Consider the following 19,930-nt stretch of genomic DNA (forward strand, 5'->3'; position numbering starts at 1 on the left):
ATATTTATCTTTTGTGCAAGGTTTTCACACTGAGTGCAATTTTGCTAGCATACACCTTTTTCCGAGCCATGTTCCCTCTGCTGTAATGCATTTTATGCACATCAGTAATGCAGTCGTTGTTGTGTAATTCAAGTTGAAAATTACATCACAGAAAAGTGCAGATTTTGATATTCTTGTGTGTTCCAGCTCCTGCATGTGTTCAGAGAATGCAAAGTGGATAGATTTACATAAAAATACAAACTGAACAAGTTTCTCAGCCTTTTCCAATCTTAACTTCAATGGATTTAAAGAAGGCTTCACAATGACAGTCCATTCAAGGCTTTTTAAATATATCATCTTCTTCATCCTCACTAAAAAAAATGCCCCGTATTTAAGATTACAGCTTCAGCATTCTGAATGAGTTTATAATGAAGATTAAAATAGTTGTCATTAACATTGATTTTATATGCAAAAGGAAGAAAAATGAAAAGGTATGCAATTTGAGAAAGGCATCATTTATTATTTATTACATTTTGTTCCTGTTTAAAATACACATTGATCAACTCAACAAGCAATAATCCATCCAAACATTCCAGAATATATTTATATGTAATTTTTAATACAGACAATTATTAAAATGGATTGATCCAGTTAACTTCCTGTGCATTGTACTCCTCTTCTCACTCTGCAGTTAGCAAACAGAGAGCTCCAGTAGAATCAGAGAGTTGATGATGTCATTTAGAGCACTGGGTCCAATTTCTTGTTCAATTCAAGCATGCAGGTTAAGGCACCACGAGAAATGTCTCTCTACTTCTGCCTGAACACATGAGAAGCTATCTCCTTTGATAACTGCTTCCAGAGTGAAATAGCTAATATTATAGGGAAGTTCCACAATCTGATTTTCTGTAACTTGAGTCCGTTATTTCATGCCCTGCATTCTGGAATGATAGAGATCAAGTCTTCCTCTTCTGCATAGCATCCTTTCAGATGCCTGAAATGTGCATCAGTCACCTTTTATCACGCTGAGTCATCTTTTCTTAAAGCAGAAATCTACCCAGTCCCCTCAATTTTTTTTTAATATTTAACGTTCAGGTCCCTGATCATTGCTGTTCTTTGTACCTCTTCTAATTCCTCTGAATCTTTCTTAAAGTGTGATACCCAGAGATGGACATGGCATCTAAAATACTGTACAATCTGACCAGCATAGATTATAGTAGAACTATTTTGGAATGGTTCTTCTGTAAACCTTGACTAAACTGCATTTCTTATTTACCATCCATGTTACATCGCTGATTCATATTCTCTTTATGATTATTATTTACAGTTCCAAAATTAAGTTCACATGTATTATAACCAATAAGGATATTCCCCAACTTACTTTTATTACTTTTTCCAAAGTGAAGAACTTAATTTCATTCTGTTGTTTAGGAAAGTACACTTTTCTAAATTGCCAAAAACATCTTGAATTTTGTTTGTCTACTAGAGCATTAATTTTGTGCAAAACTAAATGTTGCATTCATTTCTTTATCCAAATAAACAGTGAAAATATTGAAAAAATCTGGGCTTGAAGGCCAATTTCTTTGATCCTCCCTTGCTATGTCATTCCAAGTTGATGAGGAATCTAGATTGAACTCTCTTAAAATATTGTTTCAGGTAAGCTGTGGATATACTTAGACATTCCACCTAGCCCATATTAAACTAGCTCACTAATCAGAATCTTATAACATACTTTGTTAAGTATTATGTACTTGTAAGTATTATGTATCAAGGTATATTATGTCCTACCTTCCCACACTCTTCTAAACAAGTTATCATTTTTTTAAAAAAATAAAATCATAACAGAAATCCAAAAAATCTGTACTGATTTAAAGTAAATCACTAGGACCATATGCTTTGAAAGTGATTTGAAAGTGAAAGAAGTGTTTCAGATCTTCTCCTTAAAACAGCTTGCCTTTCCCCCCCCAGCTTTTGTCCACACTTCAGAAAAGATGCTGTTGCTTTTTAAACTTATTTTAACTGTTCAAGCAACACCACACACATACACACACACACACACACACACACACACACACACACCCTTTTTTTGGGAGGGGGGGGGAGTCACAAAACCTTGAGAAAACCTGGTCTGCTTTAAAGAAGAGGCGAAAGTTCCTGCATTTGACTGAGATCCGGAGCACTTCTTCTAAAACCTGTTTAAAGCATACACAATACGCACTGTATTTTTTGCCAAGGTATTGACAAATCAATTTCTTCCCAGGAATGGAGTCAGACAAAATGATCTGTAATTCTGTGGATTTATCTGTCCCCTTTTGAATTCTTTTTTCTGGAAGTCCTCTTAGATAATAGATTCTCTTCAGCACAGCCCAGAACGATAATATGTCAACGTTCTATTATCATAGAAGTCACACTCATTAAATTCTGATTCAGTGTCAGACAAATGATCTATATTTTTGCTGAAAGTTACATTTTGATTTGACTGGATTCATTGGTTGATTATTAATAGTTATCTGAGACTCTTATAAAGTATTTTTTAATTAAGTTTGGTTCTGTTTTGATGCCTATGCTAGTTTTGTTTAATGGAATAAGCACCATAAAAATAGACTTGACCTTCAGCTGAATTAATTACTCATTCTAATTGAAACAAAGTGAAATATCCTGTGTATTTTTGTAATATTAAGCAACTGTACAAAGGCAACTGCTGAGAAGGCTCTGCCTAGGTGATCTGTCTGTTTCATGGGCAGACTTTGAAGGGCAGATTCAAGTCTCTGCTGCCTTCTCTTTGTTTAGCATTGGGTTTAGATTGGGCAAGTTTTCAAACTGAGGGTACCTCCAAATAGAAGCCTCAAGGTGAGCAAATGAGGGGAAAAGATGAAAGCGGCATTGGGTTTACGTGATGCAGAATTCACTCCTTTTCTGCCACATAAGAGGCTTTGCATTGACCACTGGTTACTGATTCCAGGCAACAGTGCATAAATTGGTTGCTATATGAATCCAGTGAGACAAACAGAGGCAATATGCATGTGTGATTACAAGGCTCCAGGTCTGAATAGCACTAGCACTTAGACTTATATACCACTTCACAGTGTTTTACAGACCCCTCTAAGTGGTTTACAGGGTTAGCCTATTGCCCCCAACAATCTGGGTCTTCATTTTACCGACCTTGGGAGGATGGAAGGTTGAGTCAACCTTGAGCTGGTCAGGATCGAACTCCTGAACGTTTAATTTGTCCTTTCCATCTTTACTTTGCCAGTTCCCTCCAATGATGTGGATAGCCCAGCAATATCACTCCAAATCCTTTTAAAATTCCAGACAAAAACTCATCCCATGTATTTATTTGTTCTTCTTTCCCATTAAATGTCATTGTGCTAATTCTGCACTCAATCATTTCCCCTGCCAGATTTGCTGCAAATACTGAAGCGACGCATTTAGCTAATGTGAATAAGATAATAATAGCATCGACCAATGGCATAATATTACTCAGCGTTCAGATTATGCTCTACATGCTCCAGCAACATCTAAACATATTATCTAATCTAAATAATCAAAATGAATGACTGTCTAATTAAATGTGGGATGGCACTTAAGGATTTATTTTGAAAGATCAATGTGGGATGCCGGTTATGCGAATCGGTAGTAGGAAATGAGAATGCTAAATCTTTCAGCTTACATTTTATTCCTCCCCATATTTTCAGCAAGTAAGTTTTAGAGAAACGATCGCATTCCCATAACAGAGATTTGACTCCCTTCCCTTCTTTCCCTATATTTATAATAGTACTTAATTTGCCCCCAAATGGTTTCAGTGATTGCTTTCTCTCCTAAAACTCAGCAGGGTTGTTTTCTTAGTTCAGTCTGATTCACTGGAACAGGTCTTAATTTGACAGCCTGAAGCAAGGCCTGGTATCTCTTCTGGAGAAAGGGGTCCCGGTTGGTCCCTCAACAGGTTGCATGAGGTGAACCCTGATGCAGTTTTAATACAATTCTAATAGAAGAGAATGTTTGTAGCTCAGGGTTGGACTGTGGCTCTTAGTTCTCTCTGAGCTTTATTGGGTTCTTCTTCTTCTTCTTTTTTTTTTTTTGGAGGGGGGCAGCCATTTCATTGCACTGATGATGTTACCTTGCTTGGTAGCAAAACGTCTGCAAGAAAACTCCCAGGACCTCACAGCAGGGGTGAAATCCAGCAGGTTCTGACAGGTTCTGGAGAACCAGTAGGGGAAATTTAGAACAGTTTGGAGAACCGGTAACGGAAATTTTGAGTAGATCGGAGAACAAGCAAATACCACCTCTGGCTGACCCCAGAGTGGGGTGGGAATGGAGATTTTGCAGTATCCTTCCCCCAGGAGTGGGGAGGGAATGGAGATTTTGCAATATCCTTCCCCCAGGAGTGGGGAGGGAATGGAGATTTTGCAGTATCCTTCCCCCAGGAGTGGGGTGGGAATGGAGATTTTGCAATATCCTCCCCCCAGGAGTGGGGAGAGAATGGAGATTATACAATATCCTTCCCCTGCCATGCCCACCAAGCCACACCCACAGAACCGGTAGTAAAAAAAATTGGATTTCACCACTGCCCCACAGTATCAATTCTGCCATGTTTTCCATATCGCTAGAATCACTTCTATGGAATAGCCACAGGGTCAGTGGGAAAAAATTGCCCAACGTTGGCTATTTAGTTGAGGATGCGTCCACTCCTGAATCGGGTCACAGCAGCATTGGCTGGAAGTGCTGGTGTGCTTGCAGCAGCCCTTGCAGTTGGGCAGGAGTTCTCTGAGCCAGCCTGCCCCCCACATTCTCCTATGGCAGTTATAAAGGGGTGAAATAGCGAAGTTTTCTGCCTGTTGAATAAACTTCACTCTTTACTCCTTCCCCTAGCTCAGAGAGTTGCAAACCTTTCAACCCACAGTTGCCTAATTTAGATAATACTCCTCTGTAGGAGGGAAATAATCAGCACCATCTCCATTATATGACGTAAGTGTCTAGAGTGTGATTGATTGAAGGATGGATTGATTGATACGAGTTGTAAGGCTAGCCATCTCATGGCAGAGACTCTGGGTGGTAAATAAAGTTAAAAACAACAATTTAAGCAATCCAAACTACAGGTAGTCCTCCACCATTCATTTAGTGACTGTTTGAAATTACGATAGCACTGAAAAAAGTGACTAATGACTATTTTTCACACGTATGACCATTGCAGCATCCCCATGGTCACGTGATCAAAATGCAGATGGTAACTGGCTCATATTTATGATGGTTGCTGCGTTCCAGGGTCATATGATCACCTTTTGCGTCCTTTTGATAAACAAAGCCAGTGGGGAAGTCAGATTCACTTAACAACCATGTTAAGTACTTACTTAAAAAACGCAATGATTCACTTAAGAACTGTGTCAAGAAAAGCCATAAAATGGGGCAAACTCACTTAAGAAATACTTCACTTAGCAACATACTTCACTTAGCAACTTCACTTGGCCTCAGTTGTGGTCGCAACTCGAGGACTGTCTGTGAAAAGGAACTACAATATGTAATATTTCCTTGCAGTTAGAGATTACGGGTATGAGACTAAAACCAAACCAAGGCTAGGAAGATTATTATTGTTTATATAAAGCCCAAATGGGAAGCTTTCTTTAGCACTCCCAACCTTTAACGACCAATTCTCAGTGGTCCTTAAAGGTCATTCTCAGTGGTCAGAGCTGGTATATAGACTAAGAATATTTTACTCCAGGGGAAAATCCTTACAGAACCAGAGAGACACAGCTTCTGAAAGTACACTTTAACACACTTCGGTTTAATTGTGTAGAAAGAAATTTTTCTGCTCCTTAGCTATTGGAGACTTTTCCATTTCCACAAAAGGTACCAATAATAAAGTAGAATAATAAGGGGACTGGCATTCAGTCCAACCCAGTAATTTTATTTTTTTTTAGAAAATTTTATTTCTGATGATCTTGCTAAAGGATCCCAAAGCACATCCAACAGATCACTGAATTCATCCAAATCCTATAAGTTTTGTATTAACAGAGTTGGATTCGATAGACTCCGCAATAGAAAATACTAGAAAAGATGCATTAACTGCAGTTACTTCAGACAGATTTTGCAGAAACAACAAAAATATGAAATAAATTGCTCTTGAGGTGAATATGCACACAATGAGGCAAAGAGCACCTTCTCTGGCAAAAACCTAAGTTATAATTTCAGGCCCAAGAAATTGCTGTGGGCAGCTGAGTTCATAGAGAGGAAAGCTGAAGCACATTTTCTTCCCGGTGTGTGTGTGTGTGTGTGTGTGTGTGTGTGTGTGTGTGTACACATACAGAAGTGATTTGTCTACATTCTAGTGTGGATATAAATCATCAAGTGAATGGGAAGCAAAAGTTCGCTTAGCAAGATATCTTGCAGTTATATTAGTGTTTTAGGCTGCAATTCTGCAATATTTAGAGCAACATCAAAAAGGCTATAATGTTGATCCCATTTCTTACCCCAGGTGTATTTCCTTGTAAATAATGAGAGTATTTTTCTATAAGTTCAATGAATAAATAGCATTGTTTGTTTGAGTTTTAAGATCCTACAGATCTTTTGGTACTGTACAAGGATTTCCACTGAGATAGGGAAAAGTCACTAATTTTGCACGTTCAAGATAATTAAACTAATTACTGCAATTCCTGGACTAATGTCAGAATGGAAGTAGTCATCCATTAAGTTGCACATTTGCCTGAATTTTGCAATGTAGATTTTGGTCAGAACAGTGAACAAAAATGCATGCAGTAGAAATGTTGCATCGAAAAATACATCTGGGACATACCATAGTTTAGAAAAACCGTATCAATGGTTTTATGACAATATATGACATAACTTTATGACAATTATATATGACAATAAACTATATATGACAAATAGACATAAAATGCAGACCACTGCAAAAATTGGATAGAAGAGGCTTACATTTGAATTTACAGGTATGCAAAACTGGTAGATTTGACATGGCACATTTATCTGATTGATAAATTTTATAAATTTCACACCTTTAGTTGAAACTGCTTTAAGCAATATTAAACACTGATCATGTAGAACTATTCATAAAATAGCAAAATAATAACATGTACATGTATAATAACAAGGGAACGATGGGAACTTATTATTATAGCTTGTTATAGAGTCAGCCATATGTTTAGTCTGGATTTGGCATTTTTATCCACCTACCTAGTCCTTTCCAAGGACCTGGTATAGGCAGATGTTGATTTTTGATGGTATTAGATATATTGTTGCAGGAGGTAATCTGTTCCGAGCAAAGCTGCCTTTTGCAATTGACTGATGGTGATTTGGTCAATGCTGATAGTATTAAAGTGATGTTCCAGCGGTTTTACGATTGCAACTCAAGTCACCTATTACTATTGGTACTACCTTTGCTTTCTTTTGCCATAGTCGTTTCATTTCTATTTGCAGGTCTTTGTATTTTGTTATCTCCTCCAGTTCTTTCTCTTCTCCAAGTTCTGCCACATCCTCTATTCAGTCATTTTTGTCTTTCTTATCAACAATTCTTAAGGGTGTTACGTGGTAGGTTCTTGTCTGTTTGAATTCTAAAGTCCTTCTTCATTTTCTATTTCTTCCTCTATTTTATAGGGCCACCAGTTCTTGCTTGCAGACAAATGTTCATGAAATGAAGATGTGTTGTGTCTTGTCCACTCTCACCGCAGCCGGGGTCTGCTTATCTGCTCCCGAACACGGAGGAATGTATGCCTCCCGGCCCCAGTTCTGGCTCCATGCCCAGACAAGCTGCAGAGGAGGGGGCACCTCCCGGTCCCAGCCCTGGCTCCATGCCCAAGCAGGCTGCAGAGGAGGGAGTATCCCCCGGCCCCAGCCCTGGCTCCATGCCCAGGCAAACGGAGCAGCTAGACCCCTCCCCCTCCTCCACAGCATGTGAGCCTGAGGAAAGTTTACTTCCAACAACAGCTGATTGGAGTGACCCTCGCATCAGAAGATTGGATAGGCGGAGGCAACAGAAGGAAGGGAGGGGCAGGCCTTAATGAGTGCTGAGTCATGGAGCCACACCCCATGGCCTATATAAAGGATCTGCTTTCTGGCAGTCTCTGAGTCAGGCAAAGTCGAATTTATCTTGCTGAAGTCACTTACTGGTCTCCTGCCTGCTCTGAGGACTTTGCTAGGACTTTGGGCAGAGCTGCAGAGGCAAGCCTGATTCGGATTTCCCTGACCCGGCCGTCAGCGGAGGAGTGGGACGCGACAAGATGCAGATCTTCATATGCACCTATCTTCTGCGCCCTGAACTGCTATGTTGGTTCTACTTTGTCTCTATCTTTTTGGGACCTCGGCTGGAATAATGTCAAGATCAAAGTGTAGAAAATAAGAACAAAGGTTTACAAATGTTTGTATATATGTATGCCTGCATGTGTCCATGTGCTGTTCTAATTGACCTTTTTGTTAAACATTTCAGGTTGAGAAAACTTAGAGAAAACATGTTCGCTGTCAAGATATAGATTCTTCAAATGTTAGCAAGAAACAAATTTATATTATCTGTGGACAAACCTTCTAAGGGGCATTTGATCTTCACTATGAAGGTTTTCAAGTATTTGAAAGAAAAATGGAATCTTAATATACTTTTGTTTCATAACAAGTATCACTTCCCTCTTTAAACACTGATTTTATTTAAATTATCCCATGTTTTTTTGTTGAGTTAGCTTGTGTTTCCTTTAAGCATTGGCTCTCAAGAGGTTGTCTGTGTAATATGCACCTATCAACTGTTTGCCTGCCAACCTTTATATTACCAAGAACATTGTTTCTTCTGTATACCTTGTAAATTTGGATGGAGGTAATTGTAAACTCCTCTGCTTGTAGAATACAACTAACTAGAAAGTGAGTATTATGTTCTTTTATATCTCTGGAGGTCTGTGAAACAGGACCCCGTTTCTAGCAACTATGACACTGAATGGAAGATTTTGACTTCCATTCTGTTGGGTTAAGGCCCTGTGTGCAAAAAGTAGCCCTTAATATTACAGTTCTAAACATTATTGTACACTGTTGACATACCTGACTGATAATAAAATATATTAAGTATCGTTCTCATCATTTCACACACATTTTAACCCTATGGAATAATGTATACTGTTATAATATATAGAAAGGACCATAATTTAAGGGTGAAACACTCACAATGTGACTGTTAGGCATTTTATCTCTGTGATCAGAGGAATGACTTGCTTATGCATTTTCTACTAGCCTAAGGCTAGTCTACAACATGAACCTGGAAGCTGAACCAGATAGACTGGTTCAGACTCTAGTATTACGCTGAAGAAACAGTATAGCACATTTCAGGAAACCATCTGAAGCCTTTTGATAGGTGTCATGAATGTCCCTGAAGTGGGCTTGGATGATGAGGAAGAGCCTGTTTTAGGAACTTGGGAGCGGAGCATAGCGGAGGAGAGGGGAAGAGGAGAGGGGGAAGAGGAGAGACAGGAACTTCAGAAGGAGCAATCAGACAAATGATTGACTGACAACAGGAAGGGAAGAAACGCAGCTGCAGTCAAGAGACTCTGAAGTCCAACCAGAAGCAAAGGACAGAGAAGAGATGCAGCTGCAACCAATGAGTGAGGATGAGGAGGAATTGCCTTCTCCACATGCAGGGCCAAGAGGAGAGAGGCCAACAGAGGTCATTAAGGCTACTCGCAAGAAGGCAGCCTCACCCCTCCTAATGAGTTGCACCAGTCAGCGGCTATTTATCCCTGCACATGAAGCAGAATGACACTGAGAACAACTCTTTGATTTCAGGGCATGCCTTTGCTTAGCCACCATGTCCCTTGCCTTGGAACTTTGTCCTTGACTCTGTTTTTGGACTTTGGACTTTGCCTTGTGGACCTTGGAATTGGATTTTGGCTTATGTGATTTTTATTTTTGGACCATGGACTTGTCTTGCTGGACTTGTTCTGTGTTTTTCTTGACTTGGGGAATTGGACTCATTGGGTCATGCTCTGGCTCAGTGGTGAAATGTAAAATTTGTTACTACCAGTTCTGTGGGTGTGGCTTGGTGTGTGTGTGTGTGGGGGGGGTTAATATGACTGTGGGCATGGCCAACTTTTTTTTTTTTTTACTTTTAAAAGCATTTTTTCTACGGCCGAAGAGGTTGTTAAAAAATGCTTTTAAAAGGCTCCTCTGAAGATCAGGCAACTCAGATGGGATCGCCAGAGCCTTTTAAAAGCATTTTTTTCAACCTGTTTGGCTGAAGAGGTTGTAGAAAAAATGCTTTTAAAAGGATCTGATGATCCCAGCTGAGCCGCGTGATCATCAGAGGCTCTTTTTTTTTACTTTTAAAAACATTTTTTGGCCGAAGAAAAAAGGCTTTTAAAAGAAAAAAAACCCTCTGATGATCGCGTGGCTCAGCTGGGCATGTGGGGGGAGCAGGGATTTTTGCTACCGGTTTTCTGAACCACCCGCCACCATCGCTACTGGATCCGGAGATCCAGTCCAAACTGGGAGCATTTCACCCCTGCTCTGATTCCTGTGTGTGGGAATCCTGGGCAGTGCTATTCAGGGCTGGTGAAGCCTCAATGAAGACTTCAAACCCTTGTGGTATGTGCGTGTATGAGCTGAACAGGACAATAAGGGGACACTACTGATTTATGCATGCCCTCCAACATTTCATGAATGAAACAGGCAGATATATGTATGTGTGGGGGGGAGAAGGGAATAGGAGGAGGAGGTTTTGGTGGGAAGAGGAAGAAGACAGAGGAAGTGTGGGAGGAGGAAGGAGAGGTTTTTTTTCTGGGAGAAAAGAAAGGCCTGAAGGTAAGGATAGGGAAGATCCTATCCTTCCTAGCAGTGGTGGGTTTCAAAATATTTTACTACCAGTTCTGTAGGTGTGGCTTGGTGGGTGTGGCATGGTGGGCATGGCAGGAAAGGATACTGTAAAATCTCCATTCCCTCCCCAATCCAGGGGAAGGTTACTCCAAAATCCCCATTTCCTCCCAATTAGCTGGGACTTGGGAGGCAGAGAATAGATGGTGGCGGGGCCAGTCAGAATTTTTACTACTGGTTCTCCAAACTACTCAAAATTTCCGCTACCGGTTCTCCAGAACTGGCCAGAACCTGCTGAAACCCACCTCTGCTTTCTAGGCTGGGGGGAAAAGGAGGCCTGAGAGGATAGGCTTAAGGTGGAAATGGAGAAAGAGGCCTGGGAAAAGAGAGAGGGAGTGAAGGCAATAGGGAGGATAGGAGAGGCTCCTGTGGGGCAAGTCTGAGGAAGAAGGGGAGATAGGATAGGATAGGATAGGCTTCTGTGGGGCAAGCAGAGGAATCCACGAAGGAGCAGAGGTGGTGGAAGGAGAGCTCAGCAGGCAATTCAAGAGAGGGAAAGGGGAGAGAGAGACAAAGGAAGAAGGGCCGACCAGCCACATGAATACCATCGCATCACGTGACCCGCCGGCTGGGAAAAGACTGACCATTACCCCACTACGTGACCTGGCTGCTGAGAGGAGACTGACCACCATGACCCTACATGACCCAGGCCAGTAGAGGTGCCTGAGCGAGGGACCAGTGTGGACTGGTGGCCATACTAAAAAGGGCCAGGAGAACCTGGACTCCAGCGGCCCTTTCGGGGGTAGTGCTACATACGTATGTGAGAGCCTACCCAATTGTCAAGATTCACTAGTTAAATTTCTCTTTCTTGAGATGTTTCTTATCTGACATTGACTGAGATTCTTTATTTTGTAATAGCTAGCCCTTGCCGGATCTGAGGCTGGGTATATTAGTAAATAAATTTAACATATTTTGTTTTATATTGAAAAAGTCCCTTGTGGAGGTTCACTGGAAATTATTCGTTTATTTGATTTATATCTTGCCTTTCTGCTCTGGCAGGCGCTCAAGATAGATAACATTTTAAAAAAGAATATAAGCAATTAATTATGCTGATTAACAATAACAATAGACTGAATTCCTCAGAGAAAATCCTCTAACAGAGAAAAGTCTAGTAAACGAGGTGCATCTTAATGATTTCCTAAGCCTCAAGTGAGCAGAGGCCAGAGGCCATTGCTGAGAAAGTGAATTCCATACAATTGTGGAGGTACAGAAAAAGATTGTTCAAGGTGCAGAAAGGTCAGTTTTTATAGTAGATTTCCAAAGACCTCCTGGACAGGTTTGTATAGGCAGTCTTCAATTTATGACAACAATTGAGCTTTAAATTTCTGTTGTTAAGCAAGACAGTTGTTTCGGCCCCATTTCATGACCTTTCTTGCCGCAGTTGTTAAGTGAATCACAGCAGTCGTTAAGTTAGTAATAGGATTCTTAGGAGAATCTGGCTTCTCCATTGACTTAGTGTGTCAGAGGGTTGCAAAAGTTGGCCACGTGACCCTGGGATACTGCAACTGTCATAGATACATGCCAGTTGCCAAAATACCTGAATTTTGATCATGTGACCACGGGGATGGTATAACTGTCGTAAGTATGAAAAATATCACTTTTTCAATGTCATTATAACAGAGGTGGGTTTCAGCAGGTTCTGACCAGTTCTGGAGAACCGGTAGCGGAAATTTTGAGTAGTTCGGAGAACTGGTAGTAAAAATTCTGATTGGCCCCACCCCCATCTATTCTCTGCCTCCCAAGTCCCAGCTAATTGGGAGGAAATGGGGATTTTGCAGTAACCTTCTCCTGGATTGGGGTGGGAATGGAGATTTAAAATATCCTTCCCCTGCCACACCCACCAAGCCACGCCCACAGAACCAGTAGTAAAAAAAAATTAAGCCCACCACTGCATAACTCTGAATGGTCATTAGACAAAGGGTTGTAAGTCAAAGACGAGCAGCAATGGAGAAACAAGGGGCTGTTTCAGACCCTCAGCCTTTAAGCTTTGAAAGGTCAGTACAAATACTTTAAATAGAGTCCTGTAAACAATGCAGATTTTTTTTTCCAGCAGAAGACTGATTAGCAGTAGCGGCGGTATTTTGCACCAATTACAAATTTCAATTTAACGAGGTGTCATGAAACATTTATTTATTTGAGATACTTCCATCCTGCTGCAATCGTAAGACGAAATACCTGTTTATCACCTACTTGCACTTAATAAAGTAGGAAAGCACCTTAAGCCAGGGCAAAAAACTGTTTCCTCTATATTAACCTTATCTGCATAGGCCATCGTTGGTCCACCAAGCAGATGGGCTGCTTCCTCCTGATAAGGTGAAATAAAAATTTGCCCCACTCATCTGCTCCCACCCACTTCTGAAATAGTTCTCAACATGCTATGATAAAATCCACCATTTTAAATGGAGGTTTGCAGCAAATGAGTCTTCTGAACTAGATTTTGGATCTTCGGCACGCAAAGTATGTGTCCTCTGAGATGTGCTGTCTATAGACGTGAACCAGAGTCAAGATAGATCAAAGTTGGTCCAGTTGGTCCAGAATGCGGCTGTGCGGGTGATAGAGGAGGCCCTCGTGGCTCCCATGTGACACCTCTCCTGCGCAGACTGCACTGGCTACCTGTGGCCTTTCGGGTGCGCTTCAAGGTTTTGGTAACTATCTTCAAAGCGCTCCATGGCATAGGGCCGGTTTACTTACGGGACCATCTGCTGCCACCGATTGCCTCCCACCGACCCGTGCGCTCTCACAGGGAGGGACTCCTCAGGGTGCCGTCAGCCAGGCAGTGCCGGCTGGCGACGCCCAGGGGAAGGGCCTTTTCTGTGGGGGCTCCCACCCTCTGGACCTTTGAACCTTTCGCCACGAGCTTAAGGCACATCTATTTATCTGCGCAGGACTGGACTAGAATTTCAAATTTTAAATTTGGTTTTAATGGGGTTTTATTATCTTATTGTAGTTTTAATATTCGGCCTTATTTAATAAGTTTTTTAAATTGGTGCTTTATTTTGTATTTATATGTATTTTTTATTAGGCTGTAAACCGCCCTGAGTCCCTTGGGAGATAGGGCGGTATAAAAATGCGATTAAATAAATAAATAAATAAATAAATAAAGTCCTCCTCTCATATTCAGGTTTTCAGGAGCCAGAGTTGGAGGGCTCAAAGCAGAGAAACTATGGGTATCTCTTGAGCATAGGATTAATGCTTTAAAATGGTATATGCAAAAAACTCCATAGAAAATAGACAGATAAAATAGGGTTCAAAAATAGTTTAAGGAAAATCAAGTCTTTTTGATAAAGCTCGACACAGCCATTTTGTCTATGTCTTTTCCCACACAATCTGATCTATCATTAAAAAGCTAGAATTACAGGGAGGCACAATGTTCTATATAGGTCTGTATCAGTGACGAAATCCAAATTATTTTACTACTGGTTCTGTGGACGTGGCTTGGTAGGTGTGCCGTGGCTTGGTGAGCGTGGCAGGGGAAGGATACTGCAAAATCTCCAGTCCCACTCTACTCCTGGGGGAAGGATACTGCAAAATCCCCATTCCCTCCCCACTCCTGGGGGAAGGATATTGCAAAATCTCCATTCCCACCTCACTCTGGGGCCAGCCAGAGGTGGTATTTGCCGGTTCTTCAAACTGCTCAAAATTTCCGCCACTAGTTCTCCAGAACCTGTCAGAACCCGCTGGATTTCACCCCTGGTCTGTATATTAATAACTTCTTCTAACAAAATGAGATCTTGTTGACATAATGCCGAGGCCAAGACATACAAGACAAAGCCAAATGCATTTCTGAGCAAAACAAAAAACAAAAAAAACACCCAAAACAAAACTGCAGCTGCATAATTCAAGAGGAAATGCTGCTTGGGTTAAACAATTACAAAGAAGATGGTAACAAATGTAGGTTTCTTTATGGCTCCTGAACAATTACCTAGCATGCTGTTTAGAGTATCATAGGAAGAAAAAAGTAGATTTGTATTTCGTTTAAAAAAAAATCAGGATGTAAGGACAACTTTCTTTAATAATATCAAAGGCCTTAGTTGTTGCATACATTTTTTAATGGTAAAACTGTTGCTTCTGGGAGATGATAATTAGGTCACAATATTCATTTAGTAATTAGGTACAGCTTTGAATTGGTCTCTTATGTATGGCAATACAAACCAGCCTTTTATTTCTCTTCACACCCTAGAGCCATGCTAGACAGTTCTACATAATAGATCAGCCTGGAACTTATGCTCAGATATTTGATTGATTGATTGATAATGGATTTTTAACCCTTAGCAACCACATAGATAGATTTTTTTAATTTTTATTTATTTATTTTGTCACAACAGTATATATAAGCAAAAGCATGAAATTAACTATATAATATATAAGCATATATATAAGCATGTATATAATAACTATATTAATTGGATATAATGAAAGGAAACAATAGGACAGGAATGGTAGGCACGTTTGTGCTCTTATGCACGCCACTTACAGACCTCTTAGGAATGGGGTGAGGTCAATGATAGACAGTTTTTGTTTTTTTCAGGATGATTTGTCCCCAATGATTAGTCTTTCTGATTTTCCAACGTAATTTAGTTTATCTACCTAGCTGTTGTTCTTTTTTCCTCTTTCCTTCCATTTTTTTCCATTATAGACCCATTATAGAGCGTTAAGACTTCACATAATGTATCCAAATCAGTTTGAGCCTGATCTTCTTTTCAAACACAACATCAATACACACATACACATGAATGATATAGCATTGTTTCATGGCACTTCCCTGCAAAATATTGGAACACTCTGGACATTGGAAGCACAGAGACAATTTCCTTACTTCAGCTTTTGAAATTTTCCCCATCCTATAACAGAAGACAAAATGCCATCATCATTTTGCCATCACTTTTGGTGTTTTAGTATTTGATTTTGTGAATAAATGTCAGCTGCTTTTAAGAAGCATTTCTTTTTACTTATGTTGAAATTTCATTAGGAGTTTTTTTTTAATAAAAAAAATGTTAAAGAATTGAGACATGACTTTCTCCCTCTTTGACTAAACTTTGATGGCTACAATTGCAAAATATGATGTATTTAATAACATTTTTTTCACTGGAAAAGAATAAATAAACTAAAGTTGAGCTAAGCAAGTTATTTCTTTACAATATTTGTGTATATACTGTGTGTGCGTGTGCGTGTGCACACACACACACACACAAATCATACATATAAGTCTCTAGCTCATCTATTGATAGCAGTATATAGAAATAGCTTAGCTGCTTATCACGGCAGAGAGAAAAAGCTGAATGCTTTTACATTTTCAAAAACAAATTTCAGTGAGCAATCATGATAAAACATGGAAGGAAGGGAGGGAGGGAGGGAGGGAGGGAGGGAGGGAGGGAATAAATAAATTGTATATCTGAAATACCTGGAAGAACCATTTACTGCATAATGTTGTCTACAATTACATTACTATCTTTCTCTGGTTTCTGTTCAGTTACAGACAATTCCTATTTTGAATTGATTTTTTCTGCTCATTTTATTTTTTATCCTTCTCTGTTTAGATATTCTTCCTTAAAAGTGCAACACTTTCTGAATGCAGGATTGCTTTTGGAAGTAAAGGCAAAGGCAACATTTGCTATACTAATTGAACTTATCAATCAAACAATAAAATCAGATACACCTGCAGGAATACAACATGCATGCCCGTGTAGACCCAGAAACCCATCTTTGTTGCAGACAGGAAAATAATTTTTTCAAACATTGTTCTCAGGTTCTCAGGAATAAGACCAATAAGGATGCCCCTGTTTTATCAACTTTTAATTGTTATTTAATTTTAGTCCTCATGGTTTCCATCTTTTAGATTTTTGAGTGTTAACATTTTTGCTAGCCTCCATGAATGTTCATTAGACTAGATGGTTTTAAAATTTCAATCCCAACACATAGAATTGTAGAAAGCTGGCACCCACCCATCTCCTAGAAGAATGAAATATTTCGAGGAATATTTTTTTAAAAAAAGGCAGGATAAAATATTTATCCTAAAAGAGAAATAAAAATCTTAAGGGAGACAGAAACTCAGAGCCCCAGCTCCCTGCTCCCAAGCAGATACTGAGCTGGGGCAGCTTTTAGAAATGCAGATTTGATAATCCATTACTCCCTGCAGCAAAGTCTGAACAAAGGCAAATTAGCTCTCACCCAGGAGCCAAAAAAGGCCAAAGCCATTAATTATTGCATCACCCTCAGAAACTTCAACCAAACTTAGCTCAGACAACCGATAGAGCCAACTATGACCCCTACATAACTCCTACAACAGCCAATAGAATACCTATTCCTGCACAGGAACAGGAAGCTCAAGTGCAAAGCCCAAGGGAAGGTATAAAAAGTCCTCACTCTCAACTCCATGTGGTCAGCTGCCCAGAACTCATGTGGTTTTGCTTCATTATTAAACTATCTTTTCAATCATCCTCCAGCCTCCATTTTGTCTCCAGTGCCTTTCTCCCAGCTTGGAACTGAACCAGATGGATATTCCTTCCAACAGAATGTTCCAGCATATAAGATGACCATCTATATTTGTATCATAGTAGAAACTTTAGTTAAAAGTCTTCATTCAGTATGAAACTAAGGAAAACTAACCCAGCATATTCTTGATGGTCATTGATAGCAACTGAAGGATTTTTCCCAAGATGAGTTATGAATGCAGCCTGAGAAGGGAAATTTTGCCCAAGATGTCATTGAGCAGGAAAATTTTAAATAACTCTTTAAATAACTCCTATTCACTCTGTTAAATTTTCATATATTCTCCATTCATATACACAGAGAAACTCACAGATGTAGGAACAAAGGTTCTCTTCCAGAGGAGGGTCACATTAGAAACAGATTCAGGCACTATACTTAAACAAAAAGAAGAAATGTTATGTGTATATTATGGAGAAGTAGCTTAAAAACTCATTTGAGTTGCAAGCTAGAAAGCTTTATTTCATATCTACATCACTTTCTATTTCTACTGGGATGAGAAACTGGGGAGGGGGGTAGACTTTCCATTCCCTTTTCTAATGTAAACTACTGTTCTGAAAATTGGGGGTGGGAGAGGAATCTAGTTTTGGATTACATTAAATTTTCCAGTGTCATTTGATTGTATCTGAACATATGATTACCTACATTCAAAGTATAATATATAATTATTACTGCTTCCTGTCTTACTTTTATTCAGCTTTAGCTTATCCTTCCATGCTCATGAAGTACACCACTGTCAGTTTCATAACTAGTTTAGACTGAATATTGATTCCATACGTTTCTCAGTGGTAATATTAGTGTCTCTGTTGAATTTCAATATTCGTGTCTAAACTGAACCTATAAAAAGAAGGATACTTGGTCTTACCTAGGTGTAAAGTAATTAACTTTAAGAGCCAATAGTGAGGATTCTTAATTTAATTAAGCACTTATATAAACAATTGCCATAGTAACAGGATACATCATCTTCCAATGCACATAAAATGGAATATGTTTTAGTGAAAACAGACATTGACCTAACACTAAGTACAGACTATCTCATATTTTTTTTCTATGTAGAAATGGAGTACAGGGATTGTTCAAGTAATTTTGCTGAAGGCTAGAGCAACCTAATTAGATTTTTCTTTGTTCCACAAAGGCATAAAATCGTACTTGGAAATAGTTCTTTAAAAATTAAATTCTTTGAGAGAAAATGTGTTTGTTGGCTGTGTAAATCCTAAACTACCACCAGGTAATATCCTACACAAAAAACAAAGTGAGTATTAACATTATGGGTAACAACCATTGGCAGAAGTGCATCACTCTGTACAGAGTGTTGCAGACTACAGAAGACTTGCCATTAATTTCAACAAAGAGCTATGACCGGTCTTTAGAAGTTCTGGACTTGGTCTAAGTGCTTCAAGACTACTAACGTGCAATGTGGACTAGTGGCTGGCAGCAATGTGAAGGGATCCTTAAAGGAGGATATAATTTAAACTATATATATATATATATATATATATATATATATATATATATATATATATGTATATATATATATATATGTATATATATATATATATGTATGTATATAGGTCTTTGGTTGTTCAGGTTTTCTCCCGTGTAAAATTGGAAGTGTCTTGGCGACGTTTCGACGAAGTCTCATTCGTCATCTTCAGGCTTCAGCTTCGTGCTTCTGGGAGCAACAAATATATATATTTGTTTTTTGAGGTTTTCGCGGGTGTTTGTATGTAGGTCTTTGGTTATTTGGGTTTTCTCCCGCGTAAAATTGGAAGTGTCTTGGCGACGTTTCAACGAAGTCTCATTCGTCATCTTCAGGCTTCAGCTTCGTACTTCGTGCTTCGTGCTTCTGGGAGCAATGTGTGATTGCAGCTGTTTCTTCCTTTTTAACTGCTAGTGGGGGTTTGAACTGATTGGGTGGGAGCTTGGCTGTGCTCTGATTGGATGGGGTTTTTTTGTGCTCTGATTGGCTGGGGGTGTCCTGTTTGGGTGGGGGCTTGGTTGTGCTCAGATTAGTCTGTGTTGCAGGGGGATTTGAGCTGGTGAGCTGCATTGCTGTTGTTTGGCTTCGTGTTTGTGGTCATGCTACATCTTCATAGTGGGTGTCTGTCTGCTGCATGTACGGATTGGAGGGGTTTGAAATGGCTAATGTTGCAGCTGCAGTCTGGCTTCTGGTCCTTGGTCGTGCTTCATGATTAGTGTGGATTTGGGTCTGCTTTCTGGGTGGATGTGTGGTGGTGACATCCTGTGTGGACCTCGTGAGTGTGGGTCTGGTGTCATTCCTCATGTTAGGGACTTGTTTGTCAATAAGGGTGGGTTTCCAAATGGCTGGATTACAGAATAATCAGAGAAGCCATTGAGATAGAAAAACGCCCACACAGCATGAACAAACGAGATGATACCTCCCGCCTACCAGCCATGCAGCAGACAGACACCCACTATGAAGATGTAGCACAACCACAAACATGAAGCCAAACAACAGCAATGCAGCTCACCAGCTCAAATCCCCCTGCAACACAGACTAATCTGAGCACAACCAAGCCCCCACCCAAACAGGACACACCCCCAGCCAATCAGAGCACAAAAAACACCCCATCCAATCAGAGCACAGCCAAGCTCCCAC

The sequence above is a fragment of the Ahaetulla prasina genome, chromosome 1, assembly GCF_028640845.1.
Source record: "Ahaetulla prasina isolate Xishuangbanna chromosome 1, ASM2864084v1, whole genome shotgun sequence".
Taxonomy (NCBI): domain Eukaryota; kingdom Metazoa; phylum Chordata; class Lepidosauria; order Squamata; family Colubridae; genus Ahaetulla; species Ahaetulla prasina.